General features: G+C 32.5%; 1 long non-coding RNA gene across 2 annotated transcripts in view; it reads right to left on the bottom strand.

The window, feature by feature from the left end:
• Positions 1 to 13,393, bottom strand: part of LOC131801964 (uncharacterized) — a 33,871-nt gene extending 20,478 nt beyond the window's left edge. The window contains exon 1 of one of the 2 annotated variants that reach the window (XR_009341983.1): positions 13,103 to 13,393. This is a non-coding gene — a long non-coding RNA (uncharacterized LOC131801964). The remainder of the gene's footprint in view (positions 1 to 13,102) is intronic. The other variant, XR_009341982.1, reaches the window with a different exon arrangement.
• Positions 13,394 to 14,448: the final 1,055 nt, after the last annotated feature.

Raw genomic sequence — 14,448 nt, 5'->3', positions numbered from 1 at the left:
AGGCGGACATGTGAACGTTTGCTGGTTAACTTGCTTGGCATACAATGGAGCGAGCGTGCATTCAACGGTTCATAGAGATGAGTGTTTTTTGAATAAGCAAGAAGAAGAAGAAGAGAGCACACACATCTTCAACGACGACGGCGACGACGAAGGTCGGTGGCCTGGTTGTTTGTGTTTTTTGTTATGGATGATACTGGGTAGAGTATACGACGACGTCGTCGTATGCTTTTTGTTTTGGGCAAAGGTCGTCTCGTTGTGGTAAAAGTATTACAAACAAGACACGACCGGCCGACCAACGGATCAAGAGATGTGTGATGCCCCCACAATACGAAAATATTACTTTTAATAAAAATGTGCAGAAAAAGCAAGAGTAATACAAAAAAAGTGCACACACACACGCCGACACACATTGATTTGCCACACACCTACAGTAAAGAATGTTTGCCGAAGAAAATCGTGAAAATCGTCATCGTCGTCGTATTATGAGAGTGAGAGCCATTAATTGCAGCACCTCTGCTGAATGCTGGCCGACGGCGACACACACAATACAGCGCACAAATCATTTGGATATCAATTTTATATGCATACATGGGTGTATGTATGTGTGTGTATATGATTAAATAAGTTTCTTTTTTTGTGTATGCAATTACAATTACAACAACAACAACACAAATTAAATTTATAATGGCGACACAGCGAGCCAGCGACTAAAGAAAAATTCAAACAACATTCACACATACATAATTCGTGTATGGCTAGCGCTAGGTGTTGTATGGCGACGTTTAGAAAAAGACACAAACGAAGTAGAAGAAGAAGAACAGCAAAAATCACTCACCAATCAACTTGGAGGAAATTCCGTTAAAATAAACGTCAAATAAGCAACGGCGTTGGCAAAACAACAAGAACAAGTACCACGACTTGATTTGTGTATACGTATGTGGGGGGGTTGAGTGCGATAAAAAATATTATGCCGATGTTTGTGAGATAGTGGATAAAACTAAAAATTACAATGACAAAATGATAGTGAATATAACTAGAACTAAAAATTACAATGACAAAAAGATAGTGAATAAGACTAAAATTTTCAAAAAGATACCAATTGTAGTTCGCTAAATTACCATGAAAATTAGACAAAGACCAAGACGTTGGAATGTTTGACAGGCAAGTCGATGAAAAAAAAAACATGCATAACAAAGTGAATTCGTCCGTTCTGTCTGCCGTCGTGTTTATATACCAATAACAAACAATAAACGCTGCAATAGCCGAGAGGCTTGCTTGGCAAATACAACTCTAAAAAAAGAGTCAAATATTTTCACATAACAATAAATTTGCACCGAAGAATAAAAATAAGAAAGATAACATAATAAGAACACAAAGTGACAAACGAACAACGATTAAACTCGATATACAACACCACCACCACTTCGTCATTTCGACGCAGCACCCCATCCCACCCCATTAATTTTTCTCACCTCACCCACAACAATAACAGCCTCACATCATCTCACATGTATCTCCAAACGTGTGAGAGAGAGAGAAGAGAACAACAAAATCATAGAGAATGAAATGCAAGCTTTTATCGGTGGTGTAAAACAGGATTGGGAATGTTGAATTGCAAGGTATTACGAGTGAACATGAGGAAAACTATGACAATTGCAGAATTTAAAGTATTTTTATTGAGGAATTTAGTGCAATTTTAAAAGAAAAATACCAAAATGCAATGAATTAAAAACACGTATGAATATTCTGATTTTATTTATCCTGTACAACATTATAGAGATAACTTCTTTTCTGAATTTTGTAACTCAACATTAAAAAGTATTTATTTAAAACCAGTAAGGAAAGGTCAAAAGTTGGGTGAGCCTGACTATATGATACCCTACACCACTATGCGCGTATTTAGTAGAGCTCACGTAAAAAAATATTATATTAAATCGATTTTCTCCAATTTTTTTGGTGCACAAAAACCCTGATATCGGATAGATATATACGGGAGCTATATTTGAATATAAACCGATCTTGACAAAATTTTAAATACATATCTCTGAGCTGTATCTGATTAGGTTATCAAGATTAGTGTTGCGGAGTGCATTTTACGCATGTGTGGGACTTAAAGCCCCAAATCGGGTGAAACATATATACGATACTGGTACCAAATATCATTCTTGTAATTTAATGTACTTTAATGTACTTCTGGACTGAATTCGGTGGGATGTACCAAGATTCAGTTCATTTGGACTTATATTGGTCATTTGGTGCACAATTACCCTGAAATCGGTTGAAGATATATATGGGAGCTATATCTAAATTTGGACCGATTCTCACCAATTTCAATCGGATAGTAAACGCGACCTTCATCTCATAATTTACATAAAATACCGAATATCGGGAGGATCCGTTATATGAGGGCTATACGAAGACGTGGACCTGTACAGACAATTTTCTGTCATTGGCTCTAGTATCCATTAAGAACTTCAAATACGAAATTTCAAACATTTCCAGTAAATAATGTCGCTAAAATCTTCAAAATACGGAATATCGGGAGTTGCCGTTATATGGGGGCTATACCAAAACGTGGACCTACATGGCCCATTTTCAATACCAAAAGTCCTGCAGACATAATATACATTTGAATAAAATTTTATCATCCTCCTTCATTTCGTTCGGAAGCTAGAGTGATTTCCACAGACGGACGGATATCGCTAAATCGACATAGAATTTTATGCCGATTTTATGCTGAAACTTAATATACCCTCTATACTATGGTGAAGGGTATAAAAATATTACACTCCTCCTTTTAAGAAATTTAAAATTTCCATCCCCGATTTTTGATTGTGGGAGAAGGGAGAGAGTAGCGGAATTAGAATAAATTATCAAAAATAATAAAAAAAAGTGTCTTCAATTGGATACCTAAATGTCATGTTTTCTCCCACCTTTGGGCGAATGACTCTTACAACGGTTTTTTTGGGTCGGGAGAGGCACTAAAATGTAACTAAATTCCACAGTGAGATATCAGAAAACCTAAATAAAACGTGTTTTCATTGCGAATTCCCATTTAACTGTAAAAAATATGTCAAAACGCATTGCTTGGTGAATGGAATTTCAGCTGAATGTCTGGTGGCTAGATAACGGCTTTGGAAGAAAAAAAAAAACACGAAGCCGTAATGATACTCGTTTTTTCTACACAGAATTTTCATTCAGACAACAACAGCCACAACAAAAATAGTTGATTTATATTAGAAGAGAATAATTCCCACTGACATTTAATAATGAGCACACAAATATGGCCATTATGTGGAGCAAGAAAAATCAAGAGATGGATAATCCAAACAAAAAACATACACACAAACAAATTTCAAAATGGTGAAAAAAATTGCTGCGAAACGATGAAACACTTGTACATATTGTGAAAAAGAAAAAAACAGCACAGAAAAATAACAACAATGCGTACCCCGAGTTGTCTGGTTATAACCATTTTCTTTATGGAATTGCTTGCTTGACTTTTCTTTTCTTCTTTGCCCACTGGAGCAGCTATCTAACAAAAATAACAAAAACAACAGCAACAAAATTATAATAACAGCAACAACGTCAAACATGACAGCCAGAGTTTAAGCGTCGTCGTCATCATCGTCGTTCATGTTGTACTCACTCGCTCTGTTTGGTATCCCCAAAGAGGTTGAGTGAGTGTAGAGCAAGAAGTCTCATCGTCGTTATTGTCGAGACGAGAAGCATGTCGTGTATATTCCATCGGTAAATATGATTGTTGTTGTTATTTTATTATAATGCCGAGTGTTTTTCTGTTTTGTTGTTGTTGCTGATTTAGTACACAAACATTCATTACTGCTGCTGCTACTACTGCTGCACACAATCAACCAAGCATTTTCGCATTTTCGGTTGGCTTTGCTGACTGGTTGGTCGGCTGAATGGCTGTTTGGTTGAATATTTGTTGCTATTTGTTTGTTGTTGTTATTGCTATTTGTATTTAAAGATACACATAATTACAAACACAACACGACTTCTAAAAAACATTTTCTGCCTGACCATTGTCGTAAATTTCTCGAAGTTTCACCAATGATTTTGCAAAACTTTTTGTATTTCATCAATAATGTTCTTGTTTTGTAATGGCGTTTGAAAAATGTATTTTATAAAAAATTGAAAATAATTTTGTGTGCTACTTACCTTAAAATTTTCTTTTGTATAAATCCATGGGTAAAAAAATATTTGTTGGTTTTCTTCACTTGGTATTTGTTGAAGTAGAAATAAAATGGTAATTTTTGTTTGTTTTGTCAAAATCTATAAATTGAAGACTTTTTTGCCGTAAACATGCATGCATGTGTTAACTGTGTATGTAGATTAATGCGTTAATCACTCTCTTCGTTTATTTCTCTTGCAAAACGGTAGTTATGTTCTCATAATGTGTGAAAACATAAAGTGGCCTGGCCACACATCAATTTAAAGGGAAGTGTTTAACACCAATATAAAAAATCATGTTTTTAATCATTTTTCACAGACAAAATAGCTACTTGAACGAATAAATAAATTCGAGGCAACCTCAAAAATATAAAAGAACAAATGGAGAACTCTCAAAATCTTAATAAGGTTTCAAAGTATGGGAAATATAAAATGGCATCTATAGCGAATGAGATTAGAAAATTAAAAAAAATTGTACCTTAGTTTAAAAAGCATTTGAAAGCACAAAAATACCCGAGGCACAGAAATCTAATATACTATACACATTTATAAAAAAATCGATAGAAAATAGTATATTCATTCATTTTTCAGAAAAAAAAAATTAACAACACTAAAAAATATCTGAAATACAAGAAACAGTTTAGAGCAGCTATAATTTGGTTTCAGAGGGTAATATATGGTAAGCATATCCAATTCTGAATCGATTTTCACTAACTTTGACAAAGACATTTGTATCTTTTATACCAAATAACATTGCTATAAGAGTCCATGATGTCCCTTCGGGAAGGATTACATTAAAAAAATATATATCAGAACCGAGTTCCACCAACTGGAAATTCACTCCATTTGGGCTGATATTAGCCATTATTTCCACAATGAACCAGAGAATTGAATTAAGGGAGCTATATCCAAATCTTAACCGATCTCTATTAAATTTGGCAAAGGTATTTCCAATATCTATAAGATATATGGTACCAAATATCATTCCTTAAACCCCAACTAATGTGTGGGACTTTTACACCAAACCGGATGAAACATTTATTTGAAAGCTATAGTTATATCTGAATCGATTTTCTCAAAATTTGGTCGGGTGTACCAAAATTCAGGTCATTTTGATTAATATTGGCCATTTGGTGCACAATAAACAGAAATCGGTTGAAAATATGTATGTATAGCTTCCATACATATTTTCAACCGATCTTGATACAATTTGACAGAGGTATTTCTGGACTGTATCTGATATCTGGCACCAAATATCATTGTTGTCGAATGCATATTGCGAATGTTGGGGACTTAAAAACCAAATCGGATGAAACATATATATGGGAGCTATATCTGAACCGATTTTCCCCAAATTTTATGTGCTTGTTTCTAGACTGAATTCGGTCGGGTGTACAAAAATTCAGGTAAATTGGACTTATATAAGCCATTTGATGCACAATTAACCCGAAATCGGTTGAAGATATATATGGGAGCTATATCTACATTTGAACCGATTCTCACCAATTTCAATAGGATTTGTTCTTGGGCCAAACAAATATTGTATGGAAAATTTCATTTTATTCAGATAATAAATGCGACCTGAATTTTGTTCAGAAAAATACATGGACAGACGGACTGACATGCATAATTTGGCTCTGAAAGTGGAGGTTATAAAAATTGATGAAAATGCGTTGATCATAAATTTGAGCAATACTTTTATAAATTTAAACGCAAAATTGTTGTGTGGCCATGCCGCTTTATGTAATTTTTCACTCTCCTCCTTTATTTCTCTTGTAAAACGGTGTTTACGTTCTAATCATATGTTAAAACATAAAGTGGCCTGGCCACATATCAATTTTAAGGGAAGTAGTGTTAAAATTAATTTAAAAAATAATGAAAAGCGCTTTTGCTTGTTTTTTTAATCCCCTTGAATGCATAAAGAAATACAAGGCATATGGGAACTCTCACAAAATCTTACGAGTATTGTAAATAAAAAATGGGCTACTTTATTTTACAACAAATAGCTATTATTTTATTATTTTTGCAAAGATTTGCATAAAATTGCAATTTATAAATATCTATTATTTTTTTTTAAAAAATAAAATTAGTATACATACACGACGACGTACGATGTTGATGATGACGACAAGACATGACGATGAAGGCAGGCAACAATTACAAATAAATGGCGAGGAAGATGGTGAAAATTTGATTTTTGCAATAGTGGCAGGCAGGCAGCTAGTAATAGCTTGAATGGCTGCAACGCCAAAAGAAAATAAAAACATACACACCCGATGATACGACGAACAAAAAAGACATTGACACACAGAGAGGAAAAAATGGAATCAAGCTACAATAACAACACCTCGACTAAATAATCATAACAACAACAAGAAGAAAAACAATACAAGTAGCTAAAGTAGTAGCAGATATGAAAAGAAAAACACACAGAAATCCAAACGGCGACAATTTGTAAAAAAAGAGCTAAAACGTATAACGACAACTACGATGGCGATGACTAGGTAGAGGGACAACACTAGGCAGCAAAAAGGAATTGTAATATAGCCACAGTAGAAATATAAGCATGTATGACCAGCACCATTGCCTAACTACAGATGGTCGGGTGTTGTTTTTGTTGTTTTCTTGTACAAAACTACACTACATATGTATGTAACTATGTATTTCTGATAAAACAAAAATCATACAAAAATATTTATTATTGCTCTTGAATCGACGAAACTAAATTCTCATTCGCTCCATCTCTCACACACTCTCAAGTCTACATAGGCAAAATCTAAAAACAAGAGAAGTAGGTATAGTACATAATGAAGAATAATTTTTAGAATAAGTAGCTACTGTTTATTTAAATTTTTTGTTGGTTATTGTTTCTATGTCGATTATTAGTGACTGTCCATGGGGTGGTTGGTTGTAGTGGTAGCATCAATGCTATTTGCCTTTACTTTTGTATTGTAGTTGTTGTGTTTTATTGTATCTTTTTCCATAATTACTCAGAAACAAATATGGATTTTTATTCGTTTGAAGTGTCTACCTATCTCTTTTTCCCAATTTTCTCATGTACCTATATTAAAACAGACATGGAAAATACTGTTTAAATAAATACAGAAATATTGAGAAATTCACAAATAAAAGTAGGTACCTATCTAATTAACATAAATATGAACGTTTTTTCCACAAAATATATATTTGTTTATATACTACCACTAACTGATATTAATGGCAGTCAATTTTCAAATTCCAAAAATTCAGATAGCTTCAAATTTTAAAAAAAAATTTCATTGATTAAGGAAGTTTTTGGCAATCAAAATAAATTTAGCGCATATTTCCCATATAATTTTCATAGGTCAATTATCAGGATGAACTTGCATAAACATATGTTAGTAAAAATCTTTTTATTCACTCTCCTCATTACTTGTTTCTCTTTCAAAACGGTAGTTATGTTCTCATCATTTGTTAAAACATAAAGAGGCTGGTCCACATATCAATTCGAAGGCAAGCGCTGTTAAAAATCATTATTTTAATTTAATAAATTCCAAATAAATTAAATATATCACCATGCATTCAATAGTGTGTACCGCACCTAAATTAATAAACCACTAAAACAGAAAGCGTCCCCACCGCTGTCAGAAGTATGCTCCGTTATGATCAAAATTCTCTCTTACTCCCTTATTTCTCTTGGTAAACGGTAGCATATGGTAAAATATAAAGTGGCCCGGCCACACATCAATTTCAAGGCAAGTATTGTTGAAAATCATTAAAAACTAAAAAATTAAGCTTTTTCTTGCTTTTTACTTACAAAATATTTGAATGGATAAAGAAATACGGGGAAGCCCCTCACAATTTTATGTCATAAGGTATTGAATATATATACAATAATTCTCATAACAAAATATATTCTGGTTTTTTCCCAATTTATATTCTCGCCACGCATTGTTCTCATCATATGTTAGTTTTAACTAAATAGAGTGGCATGGTAACATATCAATTTAAAGACAAGTATTGTTGAAATACATTAACAATTAAAAAAAATATATATTTCATTTGCTTTTCACTTACAAAGTACTTGAATGAATAAAAATACAGGAAAACCTATCACAATGTAAAGGCTTTTAAATATTAAAAATGTACAAAATCTTTGTTCTGTTTTTTTTTTTTTTTCTCAACGGAAAGCTACCTATGTTCTCATTATAAATTAAAATGTTAAGCGGCCTGGCCACATATCAATTTGAAATCTGAATTGAAGGTTAGTAGTGTACAAGTTCATTATTAACTCAAAAAGGGTGTTTCTATCCGAATTTCATTAACAAAATGAACAAATAAATATAAATTTCCAAATTTCAAATAATTTCAGGGAAAAGTGTGGCTAAAATATCACCAAAATACCAAATATAGCTAATTATCTGCCGGAAAAGACAGATGATTTGAAAGATGTTACTAAAATGTTCAAAATACCGAATATAGGAGGCTATCCAAAGACGTGGATCGACGTGGATGGAAAATTGCAAGTATAGAGGTCTACCTGTCTGGTTTGTAATGTCAAAATTACTATTAAAACAATCAAAAAAACCAAATAACTTGTTGCATTGATTTTGAATAAATGATTAAAAAAATCAGAAAACTGAATGAAATGTCAAAATCTGTTTTTAGAATCATGTTCTACATAGCTCAAAAGATTTATTTCGCTACAAAAACTTTAAATTTTGACCATGAATACCTTGCCATAAGCACTTTGAAGACACCTGAATTTGAATATTTTCTCAACAAGAGAATGGAAAAAAATTAAAAACATATGGTATCATAGCCCTGCATTGATATCAGCAATTCCAGGAAAATTAAAATTTTAGGTGTTATAGTTATATGGGACCATACGAAAACGCGAACCTCTATAGCCAATTAGTCGAAATGTCATGTTTGAGATCATTCTATCGAAAAATGAAGCTAAAATCATCACAATACCGAATATTGGGAGGTACCGTTATAAGGGGGCTAAAAGCCAATGATAACCATAGACAGCTTGATTTTAACGATATTTACATTGTTATATTAATAATGTCTTCCATTAATTTTTGTCAAGATTATGGATTTTTTTTTCCAAAATAAACATCTAGAGTCAAGCTCCACTTTTATTGATAACGTTGGAGTTCCAAATAAAGAAACAAAATACATTTTTTATTTGAAATGTAATTTTTTAAAATGTCATGTTTTAAACAACTTCAGTTTTTAGCACCATTTCTCACCAATTAACTGTGATGCCACTCACTACTGTAATGTTTACGATCCGTAACCTGAGTTTTACTCTAAAACATCAGTAGGGTTGCTGTATCAACATAAACAAACTCTAAGAATTACCACAGTACAATTGTAAATAAGGGAAATGATCTAATTCTCTGAGAGTAGAGGTACTTATCGATAATTAATAAATTAAGTTAGGAAATTATATTTTTCTCGGAGAGTAGAGGTACTCATCGATAATTATAAAGTGAAGTGTAAAAGGAATTTAGATTATTGAGAAAACCCGCAAGTACAATTGTAAATAAAGGAAATTATCTCTGAGAGTAGTTGATGAAATACGGTATTGGGAGAATTACGAAAAGAAATGTAAAAGGAGTTTCGATTATTGATTAGGGAAACATGACATTGTTTACATTTGGCAAGATGTGCCATCTTTGTATGAGAGTACTATAGTGAAGGAGATTATAAATGTATTTCCGGTGCCGAACAGGTGAAAGTATTTATGTGAGAGGAGAAGGGGACAAAAATTCTCTGAGATGTCAAAACGAAAATTTACGACACAAAACAATGAGCAAACGGATCAATTACAAATGCAGTAATAATACGGAAATTAAATAGGCAGTCCGCTTTTTTGAAAATGCTATAATCTTCCCATTACTACCTGAATTAAATAACTAAGAAAAATTACAGAGAAAGTATTGTTATGAGAAGAGTGAATGAATGAAACGGTAATATGTGTGAAACCTCAATGCACTATTTGTACAATAGATTTGATTATTTGATGAAAAAAATATGATAAAAATTAATATTTACGAGGAAATTCATGGAACGTGTTTTTATGAGATTTGGAACGGACAAAATGAAAGCAGGTATCTATAGATTTGAAAAGAGACGAATCCACTGATGGTCATTATAAAATTAATAAATGACAACAGTATATAAATAAAAGGAATGGTTTAGAATTTGGAAGCAAATCATTTAATTTTTACATAAAAGAGAGCAAAATGAATGAATATAGCGGAAAATAAGACATTTCTTTCACGAGACAGTGGAAACATTTATGTAAAATAGCTCTGTTGTTGGTGGTAGAGAATATGAATAATATTGCTCTATTGTTTTTAAAAAATATATATTTTTGGACTTGTAATTTTTAAGAAGACTGCAGTAGATCGATAAGGCTTAAGAACCTATTCATTTTCATCCATTACAACATTGACCTATTTTCTATTCAAAATCGTATTCCTACGTAGGTCTATGGTTTTTGGTAGTTCCGAGTATATTTCATTTCACAATAAAAATCGCTCAAGTTTTTCGATTATTTTTCACGGTGAATGTGTTTATGGGACACTTGGTTTTTGTTTTCTCTTGTTCTTTTTTTAGCACAACACAAAAAATATCTGTACCTGTTTTTTTGCAACAAACACACGCACGCACACACATCGCAGACATGACGGATGTTAAAATAAAAACTGGAATAAGTGACACCGTGAGCTTTAGAAAATGATCAGTGGCGAGTAGTTATTATAAAATAACTGTATTTCACATAGCTATAAAGAGTAAACTACTAATTGAACATTAAAGAGATTTAATTACCACGTTATTTACAACGACTGCGATTTCAAAAAGATTGTCAATTCTTTTGGACATAGGTCTAATAAATATCGAATTTTCTTAAAAGAAGGAATTTGGTTTAGAATTTATCCATCGTCAAACTCTTTTAAATTTTTATTTAACTTGCTTTTTTTTCCAGTTAATGACTCCAAAAATATTCCTCGAGTTGAGCTGGTCATGTCTTCACATGTGTATGTATGTACATACATACATACAAGAACAAAAAATAAGCCGGTATAGTAAATGGTGTTACGTACGTTCCCCGTCCCTCTCGCAAATGAACCACAAACACCGACACTCTCATACATACTCTCCCTCTCTGAAGTTGCTTGATCGTCGTCACCCAACACATCACAGTGACAACCAACCAAGGTACAGGTGTACAGCACAAATATAAACTTCAAACCCACCGAATGGAAAGAAGACTAAGAAGAAGCACATCTCATCATGTTCAAATAAAATATGTAATCAATGCACCAAGAAGGTGGGATGTAAAGTAGGTAGGTAGGTAGGAAGATATAAATACGAGCAACCCGCAACCGATACATTGCAATGCTGCCACACCATGGATGGTGATGACCAACAACAACAAAAACAACAAGAGCAGCAACCATCAAGAAGAAATGTTGTTTTGGTGTACATAACTACAGTACGAAAATTTGCAGCACTGCAATTATAATAAAATAAGGCGAGAGCGAAAAAGAAACACAATCAACCACACATCACATTGACATTTCTTGGTACAAAAGAAAAATACCAAATTTCTTGAAACTTTTAGGAAATAAAAGCGAAACAAAATGAAATGATAATGGTTTGAAAGGAAAATAAACACAACATGAAATGGGAATAGCCATCAAATGTTTAACAATATACCATCATAAAGATTGTCCAGTGTTAAGATAGGCAGACAAACAGGGCAAAAGAACCACGAGAATGACAACCAGCAACGTCAATTACATTTTTTGTATATGCACGAAAAGAAGAAAAAATCGCGGCGTCACAAAAAAGACACTTGAAACAGAAAAAAACAACTAAATTTTTAATTTTCTCTATACACATCTAAAACAGCACAGCACCAACAACTGCACATAAACGAGCAACCGACAAAGCAGCCACACTCGCACACACACACAAACACATTTAACGTTGTTCGCACTCACGCACACTTTTATCATCACACGCTACTCACAAATATGCAGAGAAGACAGACACAGCAAACATACAGAACTAACTATTCAATCAATTATGCAAAAAATTTATCGATATCTGCTATTTATTTCTTTTTTTGCAAAATCTATTTTATTTTACTTGCAAGCCAACCCCACAATTCTCTTCCGCATTTGAAATTATTTTTCTCCGGTGGCAGTATGGCAAAACACTTCATTTTCTTTTCTTTGTAAAACAAAAACACATGCGGCGACGGCGACTTCAATTTTAGATTTTGACATTTCCTTTTTTCGCTCAATTCTTTTTCGTTTCTAGGTTTCACACATGTTTGAACAATACTTTGCAACATTTTTTTCTTTTTTCCACCAAAAAAAATTATTTTCCAAACATTACAATTCTTTTTCATCTTCTTTTTTCCTTTGGTACTGATTTCAAGTATGTATATTATTGCAAAAAAAAGCACACACCAACCGCTTCGTGTAATTATATCTTTTTTAATTTCTTTTCCATCATCATTTGCTCAAGCCCAATTAAACAACACAAAAAATCATCGAATCACTGTATACACATATAAGAGCCATATCGTCGTCGTCGCGTTTTATTCGTGGGCAAATATAATTGTCGTATGCGATGCGGCATTCGTTAATACACTTAGAGACGACGTCGTTATTGTCCGTTTTTTTTTGTATTGTTGTTGCTGCCACTGCCGCCGCTGGTGCTAATAATCTTTTTTTTTTTCTTCATCAATTTCTTCTTAAAATTTTTTCCTTCATGTATTTTCCCAAACTTTCAAAGGCATTTTCCTTCACAAATTTTCCAACAATTCACTTCATTTCAACATCATTCTATTGCTTTTGTTCAATACTTGAGAATTTTTCAATAATTTTACAGCAATTTTTACTTTTAGTTACGTTTTTGCAATTTTTTTGTACTCATCACTTAAAGATTAATGTACGCACAACATCAAAGACCTCCATTTTAAAAGCCAAAACAGGGTTGTATACACAGATCGAGGGCGAGGCGTGTGGAGTAACGGCGTTGCACGGCATATTGAGAGCGACGATGGAAGTTGCTGTGTGTCAGAGTTGTATTTTTGGGCGAGTTGATTTAGAAACGGTTTACCTTCATGGTGTTCACACGGAGGTATGCTTAAGGTCTCCTTAGCAATATTATGAAATCCTAATAAAATACATAAAAAGAGGATAAAGAAGTAAATAAATAAAATTTATATTTTTTATTTATTCGAACCAAAATGGCATATTAAAAGCGAATTTATTTAGAAACAGTTTACAGTTATTGTGTTTACACAGAGTTGTACCTAAGATCTTCTTAATAATATTTAAAAAAATATAAGAAATCCTAATAAAATACAGAAAAACAGGATGAAGAATCTGATAAATAAAATGCATATTTTTCATTTATTTGAAAAAAAAATGTTTAAAATAAGTATTCATTAGCTTTGATAAGCCTCTGCAAGGAAAATAATGTATGTTTCAATGTATTTGGATGAGCTAATACAGTTTTAAGTTCTTGGATTCCGTTCGAAAGAGATGTATTAACAAAGCAATTGGGTTTACGCTTGGATTTTTTGTATTGCTTAAATGAAAACCATTTTTTCAGTATTAGTATGTAAATGCTGTACCAGATTTAAAATAAGCAGCAATAAATCTTCTTACTGTGGGTTAAAAGCACATTTAGACAACAAAATGCACTCGATTTCAAACATGGCAGAAGAATACAGGTAGATGCATCAACGCTTGGGAACATTGATATGTCAAAAAATTTAAATGTTTTTTTAAATATAAATAGATTTTTATATGTTTTCTTATACGACGTCTTTCGGAGGTTATTATAATTCGTTTTTTTCAACAATGTTTATAAATTCAAATAATTTTCATTCAACATTTTCAATTCCAAAATTGGTTTGACAGTTCATTGTCTCAGCAGCTGTGTCGATGCGTCTACCTATATTCTTCTACCATGATTTCAAATGTCAATTCCATAGCGTAAATCATATCCATAAATCCAGTGATATGCTATGATATTGAATCGTTAATCTAAACGTACTTTAAGTCTTATTTACACTCATGGTAGAAGAATACAGGTAGATGAAAGAATACAGGAGATGAAAATGTGGATTGAAAAATTATTCAAATTTGTAAAAATTGTTAAAAAGATCTACTTATTTAAAAAATACATTAAAGAAATGTTGACATATCAATGTTTCCATGGTAGAAGAATACAGGT

Source organism: Musca domestica, unplaced genomic scaffold, assembly GCF_030504385.1.
Source record: "Musca domestica strain aabys unplaced genomic scaffold, Musca_domestica.polishedcontigs.V.1.1 19, whole genome shotgun sequence".
Taxonomy (NCBI): domain Eukaryota; kingdom Metazoa; phylum Arthropoda; class Insecta; order Diptera; family Muscidae; genus Musca; species Musca domestica.
Note: the sequence above shows the minus strand (reverse complement) of the source record. Positions and strands in the feature narration are given on the sequence as shown.